General features: G+C 38.5%; 1 long non-coding RNA gene across 1 annotated transcript in view; it reads left to right on the top strand.

Annotated features, from left to right (window-relative positions):
* LOC110480343 (uncharacterized) overlaps positions 1–10,401 on the top strand; it is a 43,605-nt gene extending 33,204 nt beyond the window's left edge. Inside the window, exons 4-8 of the long non-coding RNA XR_002467089.2 lie at positions 468–561; positions 1,253–1,345; positions 2,518–2,664; positions 7,124–7,221; positions 10,092–10,401. This is a non-coding gene — a long non-coding RNA (uncharacterized LOC110480343). The remainder of the gene's footprint in view (positions 1–467; positions 562–1,252; positions 1,346–2,517; positions 2,665–7,123; positions 7,222–10,091) is intronic.
* Positions 10,402–15,557: the final 5,156 nt, after the last annotated feature.

Raw genomic sequence — 15,557 nt, 5'->3', positions numbered from 1 at the left:
ATAAATTACAAAAATTACTGGCTAAGAAAATGAACAATTTGATCCATATTTACTGTTTAAAAATTGAGGTGCAATATTTGTAGTTAAACATTTATATAAATGAAAGCTGTGTGTATATTTCTGTACGAATGATGAAGGTGACCCTGATTTAGTTCATTCAAAAAAAAAAAAAAAAAAAAGAAAGAAACATTTAAATATGTAAATCATAGATGAGCTAAATATAGGGGGGTTATCAAAAATGTCTGTTGTCTTTGAACATGAACATATGCTCACTATGCTAATTCCGTAGGATCCTTAGATCAAATGCTGGCATGTTTCAGTGTTTTGCATTGCTTTAAATTTTGACTTCAGATTTCATAATTTGTTTTATTTTAAGGTTATTTTAGGGGTTTTTTTGTTCCAGTTGCCAAATGCCAAATTAAGAAGGATCATCTGAAGGAATAAATTTCCCTGTGTTCCTCTGTTAGCCTTGAGAAGTTGCATCTTGCTAGACACTGCACTGAAAGCAGTCCAGAAGAATATGAGACCAGAACCTGACCACTCCATAATTCATAAGTAAATGTAATTTCTTACAAAGGATAAACTTTTTTAAAATTTTCCTTAAAAATGCATGCCTTTGAAATTGCTTAGATCAGAGCCCCAGATTTTTAAACAGACCATGGTTCAAGCTTGCTGGTGTCTGTATGTACTTGAAGTTTTGTTTTAAGAGATGCTAGTCTGTATGTACTTGAAGTTTTGTTTTAAGAGATGCTATTTGTCACAGAAGAAAACCATGATTTCATGTATGGAAACAAATTCCTCAATTCCTGATTGTCTAAGAAACATTCCTGTGGGTTTCATCCTGGAAACTTACAGGAACAGACTTTTTGATACAATGAGGGGGTGAAGTTTGATTGATGTTTTATAAATCTCATTACCATTTTTAAGTTTTTTCTTTAAGATTAAGATGATAGCAGTTTATATTTTAATTTCAAACATGATCCATAAAACATTTTCCTATTAATTTATGCTCTTGCTTCTCTGTCTTTTGTGCCCCCCAAGAGCTCTTTTTTTAAGGTGTAAATATGTCCCTAAAATAATGAAAGTGCCATTTTCACCCTTTTATTCATTTAGGTGCCCAGGAAGGGAACTACAAAGGCATTTAGCTCAAACCATACTTTTAGTATAAAGAGATAACATTAACTCAAGGATCTCTGCTGATCATTAGTCTGGTTGTTCTTTAATGTGCTCTCCCTTGAATTTTTTTTACCAGAATACAGTGTGAGATAAATGGCAGACATATCTGGGAAGAGCCACTGGAAATTTTCATACATTGCTCACCTCTCTCTCTTGGCTGATCCACAGAGTGAGTATTCATTAAATCCTTATCTCCAAGCTGTCCTGCATGGCTGAATCCCAGCAGAGGAGAACAGGTCACTAAGTGATATTGTAAAACTGCTGCCTTGTGTTTGAAGAATAAAAACCACAGGAGGTTCTACATGTTGTAGCATGAATCCCCACATTTATTTTTTATGGAGTAGACATTGGGTTTGTTTTGGTTTTTTTTTTTTTTTTTTTTTTTTTTGCCTTGTCCACACCCTGCTCCTATATGGTCCTTGGAATGTTCCACAATACTTCCAATGATACATTGTGGGAACTGGTAAAAAACCTGGAACAATGTTGTGAAAAGATATCAAAATATTTCACTTAAGAAAAAATGTTCTGATTCTTCATACTTTTTCAGATGATGGTACTTTGACCTTTTTGGAAGAAAAGGTCTAAAATATTTGCTCTTTGAATTAAATGACTAATAGGGATTTTACAGTTTTCCTAGGTAAACTGTCCTGCTGGCTGCCTATCTGTGGTACACTCCTTTGAATTTGAATTTGTTAGCATTAACTTCTAGCCATTGCATGAAATTAAACAATATCTTACCCTTTATACCAACCATAAAAATGAGCATTAGTCTGAAAATTTTACAAGAGGAGCTTGCAAAATCAGCCAGGCTACTGGTTATTGTGGCAGTGTCTCAGATCCTAAAGCATTTACAATGATTTTGGTATCAGAGACAATGGCTATCAGGAGTTGTGGTGAAGCATGGTCTTGGGCACTCTTGTCACCAACCCATGTGCAAACAAAATAAAACAAATAAGCTTCAGCATCTCCAATTAAACTCAACTCTGGTGTTCTGTTGTCCTTTAAAATAATTTGGCAAAGACTCTCTAGCATGGGGTTGGGATTTTTACTCTACTAAGAGCCAGTCAATGTTCTTTGACTCAGGTTGTACTCTAATCTTGGGTGTTTTAAGAACGTAAAGAGAGCTGAGGGAGATTTGTGGGGAATGACTTGGCATTTTTCCATTACTGCTAATAGGATTAGGAAAGTGATGAATTGTCACTGGAGATTTTGATATCTCCTAACAAAGACAATCTGCAAGCAATACTTGCAACCAGCTGTTGCTATTTATGGTGCTAGTCTGTTTGGCTGGCAGAGCTGTTTGATTTCCAGCACTCAGAGCTTCCACTACCTTTTTTCCAGGCTGAGCCTTCCAGGTTTGTCATCCTGCCTAGATCCAGCAGAAGCTTTGCAGGAGTCAGAAGCTACAGGAGCCAAATCCCAAAGTGGGGATGGATGTCCACTTTTAATAAGAAGGAGAAAACAAAGCAGGAAGGAGGATTGTCACAGGTTTTTAGTCTCTAATGCTTTCTAAACTGATCAAAATGCTTGGGTATGTGACACCTGTCCAGGTGATTGTCCCCAGGCTGAGGGTCAGTCTCAGTTGAGAGGGTTTAGTTGTGTTATTTTATTGTCTCTGTACCATGTCTATTTCTCTCTTGGGGTTCCTAGGTCAGGGTGACCCCAAGATATTTAAAAGTCTTTGCTTCCCTTAGCCTGACACAGCCAAAGAAGGAGTCTGAAATGTTTCCAGTTGTGGTTTCAAGGTTTTTTTATTTCTTCTTATCTCAACATTCTTTCTCTGACCTGCCGAGCTCTGGCTAGCAAGGAAGCCATGACCATCTGACCTCAAGGCTGGGTGGCTTCCACCTTGTATACTCAAATCTACATGTCTGTGTTTACAATTTCTTCCCCAATTCCTATCATCTGTTAGACTGTGAATCTCTACCTTAAACCAATAGAAAAGTGTCACCATCACACCAAGACATAGAGGACCAAGAGTAGTAGAAGAAGGTCAGGACACGCCCAAATTCCTCCATCTTGTACCCCCTTGAACTCCATTCTAAAAATCCCAAAAATCTACTTTTCCACCTTCTGTTAGTTCAAATATCACACTACTAAAACTGTTGTGACTTGTAATCCCTCAAACGAAGTTGGCAGTTTTTTCCACTGGCTAAAATCGAAGCCACAGGGGTTTTTGATTTCATGCCAGGGTCTCTCAGACCCCTGCCAGGGTCTCAAGACAGCCAGGGCAGCCAGAGGGATGTTCTGGACTCTGACAGTACCACTTTGCTCCTGGTTTACTCATGGTGTAACACTTAACTAATTAGCTAAATAATGTGGCTGCATGTCCAAAGTTTTCAAAGTTTTTCACAAAACCAGAATTTAATGATATTTTAATGATTTTTGTTGTCAAACTTTGTTCACTGATAAAAGATATGATGAGAAGGAGGAGATTTATACTTTTTCACTGTCTGTGAAAAAGAAGTAAACTAATGTGCATATACTTGGACAAAACCTTTTGAATTACATCTTTATTGGTTAAAATAGCAAAATCTAGCACACTCAATCCCTGACATTTATGAAAATAAGCATAGTATATTGAATTTTCTTGACCCAATGCCATTTTGGAACATGTTTCAAAATGTTCAAAGCATTTCATTAGAAAACTTTTTAAGACATTCCAAATTTTATTTTAATTTTAAGCTAACTAGTAATATTTTTGCAGATAACAATCTGTAATTACCACTAACTGGTAATTGTGTTTGCAGAGAAAAGTATTCCTATGAAATGAATTATTTTGAGGTTTTAATAATAAAGATAGCTTATTTCATATATTACCTCACCGCAGTGTGAGACTGGGAAATTTCCTTCCATTTATTCCTTATTTTTAAAAAGTGATGTGAATGTGGTGATGTTAAACAAGTCAGAGAATTAGTTCTAATAACAGAGAGTGTTATTATTCAGTGGAAGTGCCAAGAAAATAGGTTTTCTCACAAAAACCAAAACTAAACAGTAAACAAAGGACATATAAAAACATTTGTCTGGACAATCAACTGGTTTTGGTGTTTAAACTGCACTGACAGTCATTGTCCAAATAACAAAGGGTGAATGCTTAGACATCACCTAACCTATTGAAATAAATTGGAAATACCCTATAAAGACACAGAAGAGTTGACACTTTACCTTACAGTCCCTTAACACCAGGGAGTGTGTCCTGATATGAATCCATCCTTTGATAAAGATAGAACACAAAAAAATGGAGAAAGCAACTCAGATTTACAGAATAATTTAAGGACATTTATAGCCCATTATCACTGCCACATTGCGCCAGAAGAGCAAAGCAGAAGAAGTGATATATAGATCATTGATTTTTATCGTTTCAGAGCAGCCTTTCTTAGTATTTTTAATGAAACATTAAATGATTGTAATGTAAACTGTAACAGAATGGCATAGTTTTATACTTTCTTAATTGGATGCTAATATCCATGTCAGTATTTGCATGAAAAATGGTGTACTAAGCCAAAATATCAAGGTTTTTAAAACTCATAATCATTCTTCTGCTGATACCATCTGTCAGCTTAATCTTCACCTCCCAGAATTCAACGAAGAGGGTGCCTTCAGGGGAAGGAAAAGAAAAAAAATTACAGTTATGAAAGTACAGTAAATTGAGTTTAAACCATGGACCTGAAATCCCACTTGATTATATAGGGATTATTCGTTATTAATTGTCAAGGTTGGAAAATATTTAAGAATTGCTGTTGGGGCACTGTTGGTCATCCTCCTTGAAGAAGCTGTGGGACCCCCCAGGGGAAGGGATGGAGAAGGAAGGGATAGGAATGAGAAATGATGGAGATGTGATGGAGAAAGGATGGAGAAGGAATGGAGATGTGATGGAGATATGATGGAAAAAGGATGGAGAAGGAAGGGAGATGTGATGGAGAAGAAATGGAGATGTGATGGAGAAGGAAGGGAGATGTGATGGAGAAAGGATGGAGAGCAGTGCAGATGTACGGCTGGCACAGCAAACCCCTGAGGAGCCATGGAGCTGCCTCTGAGAGCTCCTGAAGCAGCTGAAATTCCCTCCCCAGCAGTGAAAATCTGTGTCCCCTCTGCACTGAGTGGAGGGGATGTGAAGGAGTCTTAGCTCTGCATGCTCCTGCTTCATTCTTCACAGAGCTCAGAAGGGCTTGGATTGGAGGGGACTTTAAAGATCACCTCGTTCCCAGCCCCTGCTGTTGTCCCTGTTGTCTGGGACAAGTCAGCTTGTGCTTGTCATTTCTAGGACACACATCCCTCAGTGCACCATCAGACTGCCACCGAGGAATCCAAGTCCTCAGAAAAAGAGGAGGAGGGAGCTGGAGAGCACATCACCTGTGCAGCCTACTCTGTAACAAAACATATGTGCAAAGCAAGCACACATCTCCTGGAATGTTATCTCAAATCTCTGCAACCCTGCAGGGGCTGCTGGCTAATGATCTCCTGACAAAAGTAAGAGAGGGTGGAGGTTCAGACCTCTCCAGCTGCTAGCAAATCCTCGGACAAACAGCTACTTTACCACACAAGAGAAATTTCAACGTTCTTCCAACGTTGGAATTTCAGAGACCAGCAGGAATGTCTGTGTCTGCTGAGTAGCCGTAGCTGCAGAGTGCTCAGGTAACACCTGGGACAGCCCAGGTGGCACCTGGCTCCTGTCCCTGCCAGGGATGCTATGCACAGGGCAGGGCAGAGGGTGCTGAGCTCTGTGCCAGGAGCCCTTGGTGAGCAGAGTGCTCTGGGTGAGCCCAGCACGCCCCCTCCTCTTCTCTCCTGCAAAAAGGATCTGCTCCACACACTCAAGGATGAGTTCACAAGCAAGCCCATGAGAAAGAAGTGGAAAAACAAAAGTGCTAATCTAAAAAAAAAAAAATATATATATATATATATATATATATATATATTTATATATATATATATATATATTTTATTTATTTCATAAAAAACAGTATGAGTGCTCAAAAATATACAAAGCCTTTTTAAATTATTATTTTTTAACAAAAAAAAAAAGAAATCAAAGTGTTTTAATGTTGAAATGCTTTCATTTTTAATTTTTTTTTTTAATTTTCTTTTTCTTTTCTCCCCAGGGAATACTTGCAGCTTTTCATACTTCTTTGAACAGCTGCAGAAAGGAAAAGGAAGAAGTAAAAATTTGATCTACTGGTAGCTACTCTGCTGCCCTGCTAAGAACCTGCTGCTCTGGCCTTGCTTGCTCACAAAGATGTGCCACAAAAATTACAAAAATTAAAGCAGAATATAAGAAAAGTGTGGCACACTCGTAGGAGGTGGAGTTTATTGGAGTCTCCAAGGCAGCACCTGGAGAATGTTGCTTCAGCTTTTCCAGCTGGGGCATGAGGTACAGTGGGAGGAGTGTGATCCAAGGAAGCCATAGGGGAGAAGAATTATAATCTTCATATGGAAAAATCTTATTTTGGCATAGAAAATCAAAATTGTTCCAACAAAATTTTCTTCCAGCCTCTGGAAGAAATGAGCACCCATGACCCTCTCCAGCTTCTAACAGAGCAGAAAATATCAGACAGGATCAGAGCTATAGCATCAGACAACTGAGCTTTTTTTATTTAATTCTATTTTCATCATGTCTAAAATAAAATGAAGCATGTGGTTAGCTGAACAGGATGGGCAAGCTGGCATAAGGAGAAATACTGTTAGGTTCTAACTTGCAAAGTGGTCTTTTTTTTGTCCCAGGATCTAGTTAATGTCTGATAACTCTTTATACAGAACAGCTTGCAAATTTGAGATTTCATCAGGTTTTGTATGTATATGCATAGATATACATCTATATTTATTTTTTTATATTATCCATATATATTTATATACATTGTACTTTGTACTGTTACATTTAACTGGCTCCCCACATTTCATACAAATTTTCTGAATTATTTGTCCTATGTTTACTGATCTGTGATTCCAGAATGACTTGAAGTGATCCTACTGAGGACCTGGAATCTGACTTGAAGTGATCCTACTGAGCAAATTTCCCAGAATCAGAGTCCTCAGATTGGCATTCTGGTAAGTTAATACCAGGAGACTCTTCCAGAATACTTTGAAAAATGGGATCTCTATTTTTCTTTTCTCTTTCTTCCTCCCTACCCTTCATTCAGCAATTGGAGATTACCAGAGGGAGGAGAGTGTTTCATATATTTCCTTGTAAGTTGTTTTAAACCTCAAGTAGTTTATCCTATTTCCATTTATTATTACAAGACAGACTCTAAAGTACACAGAGACACAACACATATTCATTTAGCAGTGACAGGTTAACCAGGCTTTCTAAAGAATATTAGTCTCTGTTCAGTCAGTGCCTTTCTCCAGCTCCAGCGTGGAGAATCTGAATGAGGAATTAAACTCCCCTATCAGATAATAATCAGTCATTGTGATAGGAGAGAATTTCCATAATTTATCTGCCAAGGTGAAATTCTACGCAGGGCAGAGGAGCAGCCAGAGGCAAGGAAACCCCTTTAGCTGGCATGAGTCTGTTGGAGCCTCAAACAACACAAAGGCTTCAGGTGGCTCCTTCCAAAGAGACATGGAATCACCTCCCTTCTGGAGAAGTTAATTGTGGTTACACCAAAGGCCAGATTAATTTCATCATCAGCTTACAAATCAAAGTTGGGTCAATAAAGACCTATGTACTACTTCAAATAATAAAATCCCTTAGAAGGGGAGGAATTATTTGCCCTCCATTTGAAGCATTTCTCTTGGGAAATGAAATGGAGAAGGGAAGAAAATGACACCACCATCTATTTTATAAATTCTAAGTGTCTTTTCACATTCATAAGCCTTTAAGCCAGAGCTTCTTGGCTTTTCATGTTTTTTCAAAAGGGATTTGAAACTGGTTTTTTGTAAGCATGCTCATCTTACTTTTGGGGTTCACCTACATGTTTCTATAGAAGTCCACTTTAACTCAAAACCTGGCAAGTAATTTAGCACTTATTTATTGAAACATGTGCATGAGCCTTAAAACCACCAGACAGTTGCAGCACAAACATCTGTCTTTTCAAAAGATTACACCCTGTCAAAATGCCCCAAAGCAAAATCTCTTGCCTTGGTTTGAAGTAGAAGCAGCAGCAGCTACAGTAGTTAGAGAGCAAGTATTTTTGGAAAGATGACAGCTGGGTTGTCAGACATTAATGCTGAATTACACAATGCCTGTATGCTACAGAAGAGATGTAATAAGCAATTATTCTTACATTATCATATATAGGGCTGCCAAAGTACTGCCTGAGAGGCAAGATAAAGGGCTTGGGGTCTGTACTGGTTCCATTGATGCTGGGGGGTTTCCATCAAGTGAAGTTAAGTCTATTTTCAGTCTTGTCATCTAAGGAAGTATCAGCTTAAACATCTGTCATGGTAAAAATATCAACAAATGGCATCTCCAAGGCAGAATTATCCCCAGCATGAGAGAAGCAGGCAAGCTAGTTACTGTAACTGCTGCTGATCAGAATTTAGCTTCTTCATCAGCAGATTTAGTACAGAGAGTAAAATCATATTTACTTAATCTTCAGCGTTGGAAGTCTCAACAAATTTCATTGTATTTCACATATGTCATTTTTACACAGCACTGTTAAAAAGATCACTGCAGTCTTCAAAGAAAGTAAGAGGTCTCTAGGTAGTATTTATTTAGATCTTTTCTCATCTGGAAAGAGAAAATAAAAGAACTCGAGTCAGGGAGAAGGATGAGCAAACATATTGAATAGCTCCTTTGTCAAAGAAAACAGCCAAGAAAGCCTAGGGCTGGAAAACAAATTACTAGGGGTGATATGGCACAGGTCTGTGCAATTAAAAATAAAGAAATTAAGATGAAGGAATTGCTCACTGTTTCTCAAAATAGAAGAACAAAAGGACAGCAAGTGGGCTGTTGGGGTTACAGGTTCCAAACAATCACAAGGTCATTTTCCAAAACCCAGTTAAATGATCAGTTTAGTTAAACTAGTTAGTTAAACAACTAGCCAAATGCATGGCTAAGAACTAGAAATACATTTGAGGTTAAAACTCCAGCAGCAGAATTGATGGAAGGAAAAAACTCCATTGAGGACTTAGTAGATGTAATTTCTGCCTCAGCTGCAAAGTCTTATCCCTGTAATTTCTCCTTTGGTATGCACTGCTGGAGAGTGGCTGATGGCCCAAACCAGACCTGACGTGAATCTTCTCATGCTCTAAATCACAAGGCTGGAAATTTAACTCCTTCCAATTGTCAGGAACCCAATGAAGTCAGGTGAGCCATGCAGATTTTTTCTGAGGGCCTCTATGTATTTGTAACTATCAGAAAAAAGGAACGACCTTAGGAAAACAAATATAAGCAGAAAGGTTTTAAGAAAAGTTACTTAAAAGTCTTTTCATTACCTTAAGATGCCAACTATTAAAAATTCTATTTGAAATAATTGTGTGGTTTTCTAAGAAGCATCATTCAACAGCTGCCCCATCTCAGCTCCTGGCAAAGATGATAAGAACAGTTCTCCAGACATGACTTTGCTAAACCAAGGCAGGGTGTTATTTTCAGTCAGATTCCTCAAAAACGATTTTTAGCCTCATCTCACACTTCTGGTTTCTTAGATTTCATCTCAGATTAAGCAGTAACTCATCCAGAGAGGACATGAAAATAGTAGAATCCAACACAATTAAATAAATTCACAGTCAAGTCATGTTAAGAAAGATCAGTGTGTTTTCCCTTCCACTTGGGACCATGCAACATCCAACTGCCCAGCTATTTTTTGGGAAGAATGACAGGCTTCAAACACAATGACAGCTAAGCACAAGCCTTACTTAGACTATCAGCTGAACCAAATGTGGCTGTACCATCTGAAGGCAGTTTTATGTGGTATTAAAGGATTCAGTAAGTATGTCACTGAGAGTCACTAAATATTGTTTGTCATGTTAAACAGGATCTGCTTCCCCTTTCATTTTGGAGAGACCAAAACCTGTGAGATTCTGCTCCACATCCACTTCTCCAAACTGAGGGAAGAGTGAATTCAGCTGTGGAATTCTGATTGTGGATTCCTGATGCCTCTGTTCCAGCACACCTATTTTTCAGCTTGGTTCTGGCTTCATCCTTCCTCTGACTGACCCACAGTTGGGCTGGTAGCTGCCCAAGGACACTCAGCAGTGCCAAATACACATTTCAGGGAGCCTCTAATGAATCCCCACTGAAATTTCATCAGCTGTGCAAAGTAGATTGATTAAATGCTACTTACCACACAGGTAAATGTTTTCTGGGGTGTGCAATTATTGGTAAGAAAAATTGACTAGCAGGGTACCTGAATTTCATTCACAGCATCTATTCATAGCACATAGACACATTGTACAATTGCAGTCACTATTAAGAAAAATCAACAAAAGGCTACAGCATTATCTGTGCTTCTCCAGCAATTTCCTCTCACAAATTAGACATGCCTTACTTTTCCTTTTGTTGTCCAAGGAAGTATTATTTGTATAATGTTCCACTGTGCTTTAAATAGTTTTCCAGACCATTTCTCAGATGAACTAAGAATAAAGTTACCTGCTATTGAACTACTGTTATTCCTTTGTTGCCTCAGATTCTCAGTTTCAGATGTGCCAGGGTTAAAAAAAGTCCTCCCTAACTCTCACAAAGCCCTCCAGGGAGTCACTGTCACATTTAATCTTTCCCTGTCTCCCTGTTTCTCGGGTGTCTTCTGAATAACAGCAGTTTTGTCTATTTTATTTGCTCTTTCTCTTACACACACCCAGTTGAAGAAAAGTAATTGAAACTATGGCATCTCACCTTGCAGTGTCTGTGTAGTTTGAACCGAGGTGTGTCTAGAGATCAAATTTCTGCTTATCAAGTGCATAAATGTGATCCAAAGCCTGGAGACATCCGTGAATTCTGCAGGAGTTCACTTGCTGAGCAGGTGTTCATGGCTCACCACAGGAAGAGAGATTTGGGGTAGAAATAGCTTTTCACCTCTGCAAACTGAGTAGCTTTTTGCTGCAATTTGCACCTCTGGACCTCCCAGTAACACCCAGGTTCCTCTGAATGAGTCTGGCAGCCTGGGCTGAACACAACGGTGAGCTCTGTGTCTCCTGCCTGGCTTTTGCTGTGAAACACAAACTTGAGATGCTGCAGGAGCTCTGTGTCTTTGTGTCTTGCTGCACTTGGGCCACAGTGGCTGCATCTCTTTCCATGCCATGGTACACACACTTCTGACTCAGTATCAGAAAATTCTTCCCATTCTCTACAAAATGACTATTTGCTTTCAGGTATGCAATTTTTTTTTTAATTTCTTTTTTTTTTTTTTTTTTTTTAAGTAGAAGCATGATTTTATTTTTATGTTAACTTCTACAAATAAAAATAAGCAGCAGTGTTAAGCAACCTCCTATAGGAATGAAGCAGGAATGGGCCAGTCAGGCCTCATGAGAAAAGACAATCTTCTGTTGAGATAAACTACCCTATTTCCCAGAAACTGAAGTGTCTCATGGAAAGCATCCCTGCAAACAGGTCTGAGCCAGGACTCACTAAGCATCTCAACTGCCTTCCACAAAGGGGGAATCTTTGCACCAACAATTGTCTAACTTGAGGGGTTTTATAAAACTGCTATGCTGGATGGAACAATTTTAAACCTTGAACGTTGTCAAGAATTCTATTCCCTAAAAATCTGAGCTACTCTTGTTTGTAGTAGTGTGTAATTACATCCTCTCCTTGCATTTCTATTGACAGGGACATTTAAAACCTTAAAGCTGATTTTTTTTTTTTTTAACTGAATGTTAGGCTTCTGAAAGTCTCTTCTAGGGATTTATGCTTTAAGTTCATTCTCAAAACCTCAGTCTTATTAAGCGACAATGATATTGGAATATTAAAACATTAATTCTGTGATGATTTTTACTACTCCCATTTTCTTCCAGAGCCTCAGAAATTATCATTTTGTTATTTTGGTCTGGTGGAAACCTATGCTTGAATGATAAGACAGGTGTTTGTCACTTTGAAATCTCTGGTAAAGGTATTTTAAGGCAGTACTTAGCAGTATAAATTAAGTGTTCTCTAATAATCTGTGTGAAATGCTCAAGAATATTTTCCATGAAATTATGAAAAAAGACTAGGGAAATTATACACATTATCAGGACTGGATTACATTTTTATATCTCATCATGGAGCAGTTAATTTCTGGCTATTTCTTGCAGGACTTAACCCCAGTTGCTGCCTCTTTCCAGAGGCACAAATGGCACAGACAGGGAAGTTACAGTGGCATCAGTGTCCCAAGCAGGTCTTTGGATGTTTGTCCCATGGTTTGGGATCACTTTGTGGTGGGAGGTTGGTGGTTCCAAGGGGGGAAACAAAGAATCAGAGTGAAACACCAGCCAGGAAATGGGTACTCAAGGGATGGAAATGTCTCATGCTCCACCTCTGACTGCTGCACTTTCTCTGTAGTACATTTCCTTCTGTTTTTGCCCAGCTCATTTTGTGTCTTACTTTACCCAGTGAAACAGGTTGGAATGCTTCCTCAGAAAATCGTAATGAAGCAGACACACAACCTTGCTGTCAAATACATTTTGTTAATTTTCCCTTCATCTGATCTCTCCCATTTACACAATGTTTCACAGTTCTTTGTATTCCCATTCTAAGTATTTCCTGTGCAAACCTGGCCTTAAAATATCTGCTGGCTGCTTTCCCTGCCTTATGTTTTAGCCAAGCTGTATCTAAATTACCTTAAATTTCCTTTTTTCTCTCATGTAAATGTTTACAATTTTTTTGGCAAGGTTTTTTTGTGGGGTGTGTTAATGCTGTGCTTTGCCACTCCTCTCCCCACCAGTGCCCTCTCTCCCCTCTGCAGTGGATTTGTGGCACTGAGATGTCCAAGGGCAGCTGCTGGATCACACCCTGAGGATTCCTGCTGAGCTTCTGTTGTGGAAGAGCTGGCATAGACAGGAAGAAAAGCTGCTTTTAAGGTATGGTAAGATAAAAGAGAGCAGCAGCAGCTCTGTGAAAAGCTCTAGGACTGACTGTACACATATTATGTCTCGATGCCCATTTTTATTTTAGGCATTCCTTAGAATGGGCCTCTTTTTATAAGAGATAATTTCTTATTAAATTTGGTCTTTGATCTCCACGTAAAGGTGTAGGCACAAGTGCAATTTAAAATTATTTCTTAACAGCAGAAATTATAATAGTAGTTGTGTTGCTTTCTTTAAAGTAAGTTTTGTCTCTGCTAGGGAATAGCTGCAATTTGTGCTATTGTTCCTCAAATGAAAGTGTGGGGTTTTTTTACAATGGAGAATACTATAATAGATTTGGAGGGCTCTTTGGGTAAATAAACCTCCTTTAATGTTCTTAGCCTTTCACTTGGACATTTATTCACTATGGATCTACTAATTGAGATGAAATCCATAAAATATTTTAGTCTTTAAACTGACAGTGTGGTCAACATAACACAGCTGGCCTTTTTGCTTCTTTCACATCCATTTTGGGACAGATAGGGTGGCCAAATCACACTGCCACCACCCACTGTCCTGATGTCCCTAAGGGCAGTGATGCAATGACCTCACTTTCTTTGTCCAGCTGCAAATTTTTAGAAGGTTTGGGAAGATTTCTCTTCTGAGGGGGGCTATGAATTTTCATTTCCATCAAAATTTATCCAAACAAAATGAACACAAGTCACTTTTAAACACAGAAGTTTTGGATTTATTTTTTTTTTTAACTGCATAACTGCAGCTGTTTTCTGCCTGAGAACCTGGCTTAGGACGTGGTGTGAAATATTGCTACATGCATTTCAGTAACTCAAAAGCCCAAATATTGTTGCTATGTAGCAGAAGTGATGGGATTCTTGAGAATATGAGTGGTGAGCAGTTACTCAGATTAATAACAAGGTGTCTGCAGTCCACTAAAGAGCATTGGCAATCACTCAGACACCTGAACACTGCACAGGGAGGACATTCACAGCAGAAAACATTCAAATATATTGCTGAAAATACATAACATTTCTGTGACTAAATGAAGCTCAGAGTCATGCTTGGTATACTCAGGATCTAAGTAACAAAGAAGATTAAATGTGAGTGGGAGATGCATGACTTGAGATCTAATCAGTGGGAACGCACACAGTAAAATGAACAAGAAATGGATGCAATGTGTAAAAAGAGGGATTGGGAAGTGGGTTTGGAGCTCTGAGCACGTTGCTGGGCTCTCTCTGTGCAGTGTGGCACTCACTGCTCTGCCTCACTAAAGGGGCGGGTGACAAACCAAGGTCTGAACACACCTGAGCCAGCCACTTTGGCTTTTGGAATCAGGATTTGTTCCAGGGACTGCAGAAGGGAGGAAAGGGTCCAAACCCACATTTCTCAGTCAGCCCAGGTTCAATTAAGTGGCCTTTCTGCATTTGCAGTTCCCTGTGTCTCAACAGATAGTAGTTAATAGTTTTAATTATCTGCAACCAGATAATTAAAGCTGATGGGCATCTTGATAGGAACAACTTGTCATGGCACAAGGCTTCATAAAGTTGACAGTGGCTCTCTAGGCAGCAACTGCTTTTGATGTGATCTCCAGACTGTTTAAGGTGTGTTTGAAATATTAAAATAGAAATGGCTGCTTTGTTTCCTGGCTGGCTCAAGATTGAGCATTGGGTCACATCGAAATGTATTTTTAATAATCAGTGCTAGCTGGGGTGCTGAGGGATGATGTGGGAAAAGGGAGATTAGGCTAAACTGGCTTCTCTTTAGGATGCTGGGAAGAGAAGGGCAAACAGGAGCTATCAGGGAGTGGCAATGATAATGTTCCATAATCACTTTTCAGTGTATCTCCATCAGAATCAGGAACAAAATTACTTCATTGACACTAAACAGATAATCCAACCTCCATGACTGGATTATTATAAACAATAGTTATAAGAAATATAATAATAAAAAATATAGACGTGTAAAAACTAACATTATTCATAATGTCTGGTTAGACTTCAGACCATTGTGTCCAAGTTTGAAATTATTGCCCTTAACAGACCATGATTTCTTTCATCCAACATCTTGGCAAATGACAGAATGGCAAGTTTTGGATAATTAAATAAATATATATAAATTAATGCCCAGTATTTCTCCATTCCACTGTTCCAAAAGACCTTTAACAAACACGTTTTCAAGGGAATTATAACTTTCTTTGTTTTATGAGTGATGCAATATTAAGCATATACCTCAGCTCTTGAATTATGGTTTATCTTTGATAGTAGTGATCAAATACTCATTGTCTTGATTATTCAAATAATTAGATATTTTATCAGTTTCCTTGAAAAGCTCAGAATAAAGAGCCAAACCCCTTGAAGGGCTGCTCAATATTTTGTTTACTGCCAACAGGAGGATACTGCAACAGGGGGAAAAAAATGTTTGTTGCAGAAAGTTCCAGATTTTCTATGTGA

The sequence above is a fragment of the Lonchura striata genome, chromosome 10, assembly GCF_046129695.1.
Source record: "Lonchura striata isolate bLonStr1 chromosome 10, bLonStr1.mat, whole genome shotgun sequence".
In the NCBI taxonomy this organism is placed as follows: domain Eukaryota; kingdom Metazoa; phylum Chordata; class Aves; order Passeriformes; family Estrildidae; genus Lonchura; species Lonchura striata.
This window is presented reverse-complemented; position numbering and strand designations above follow the sequence as displayed.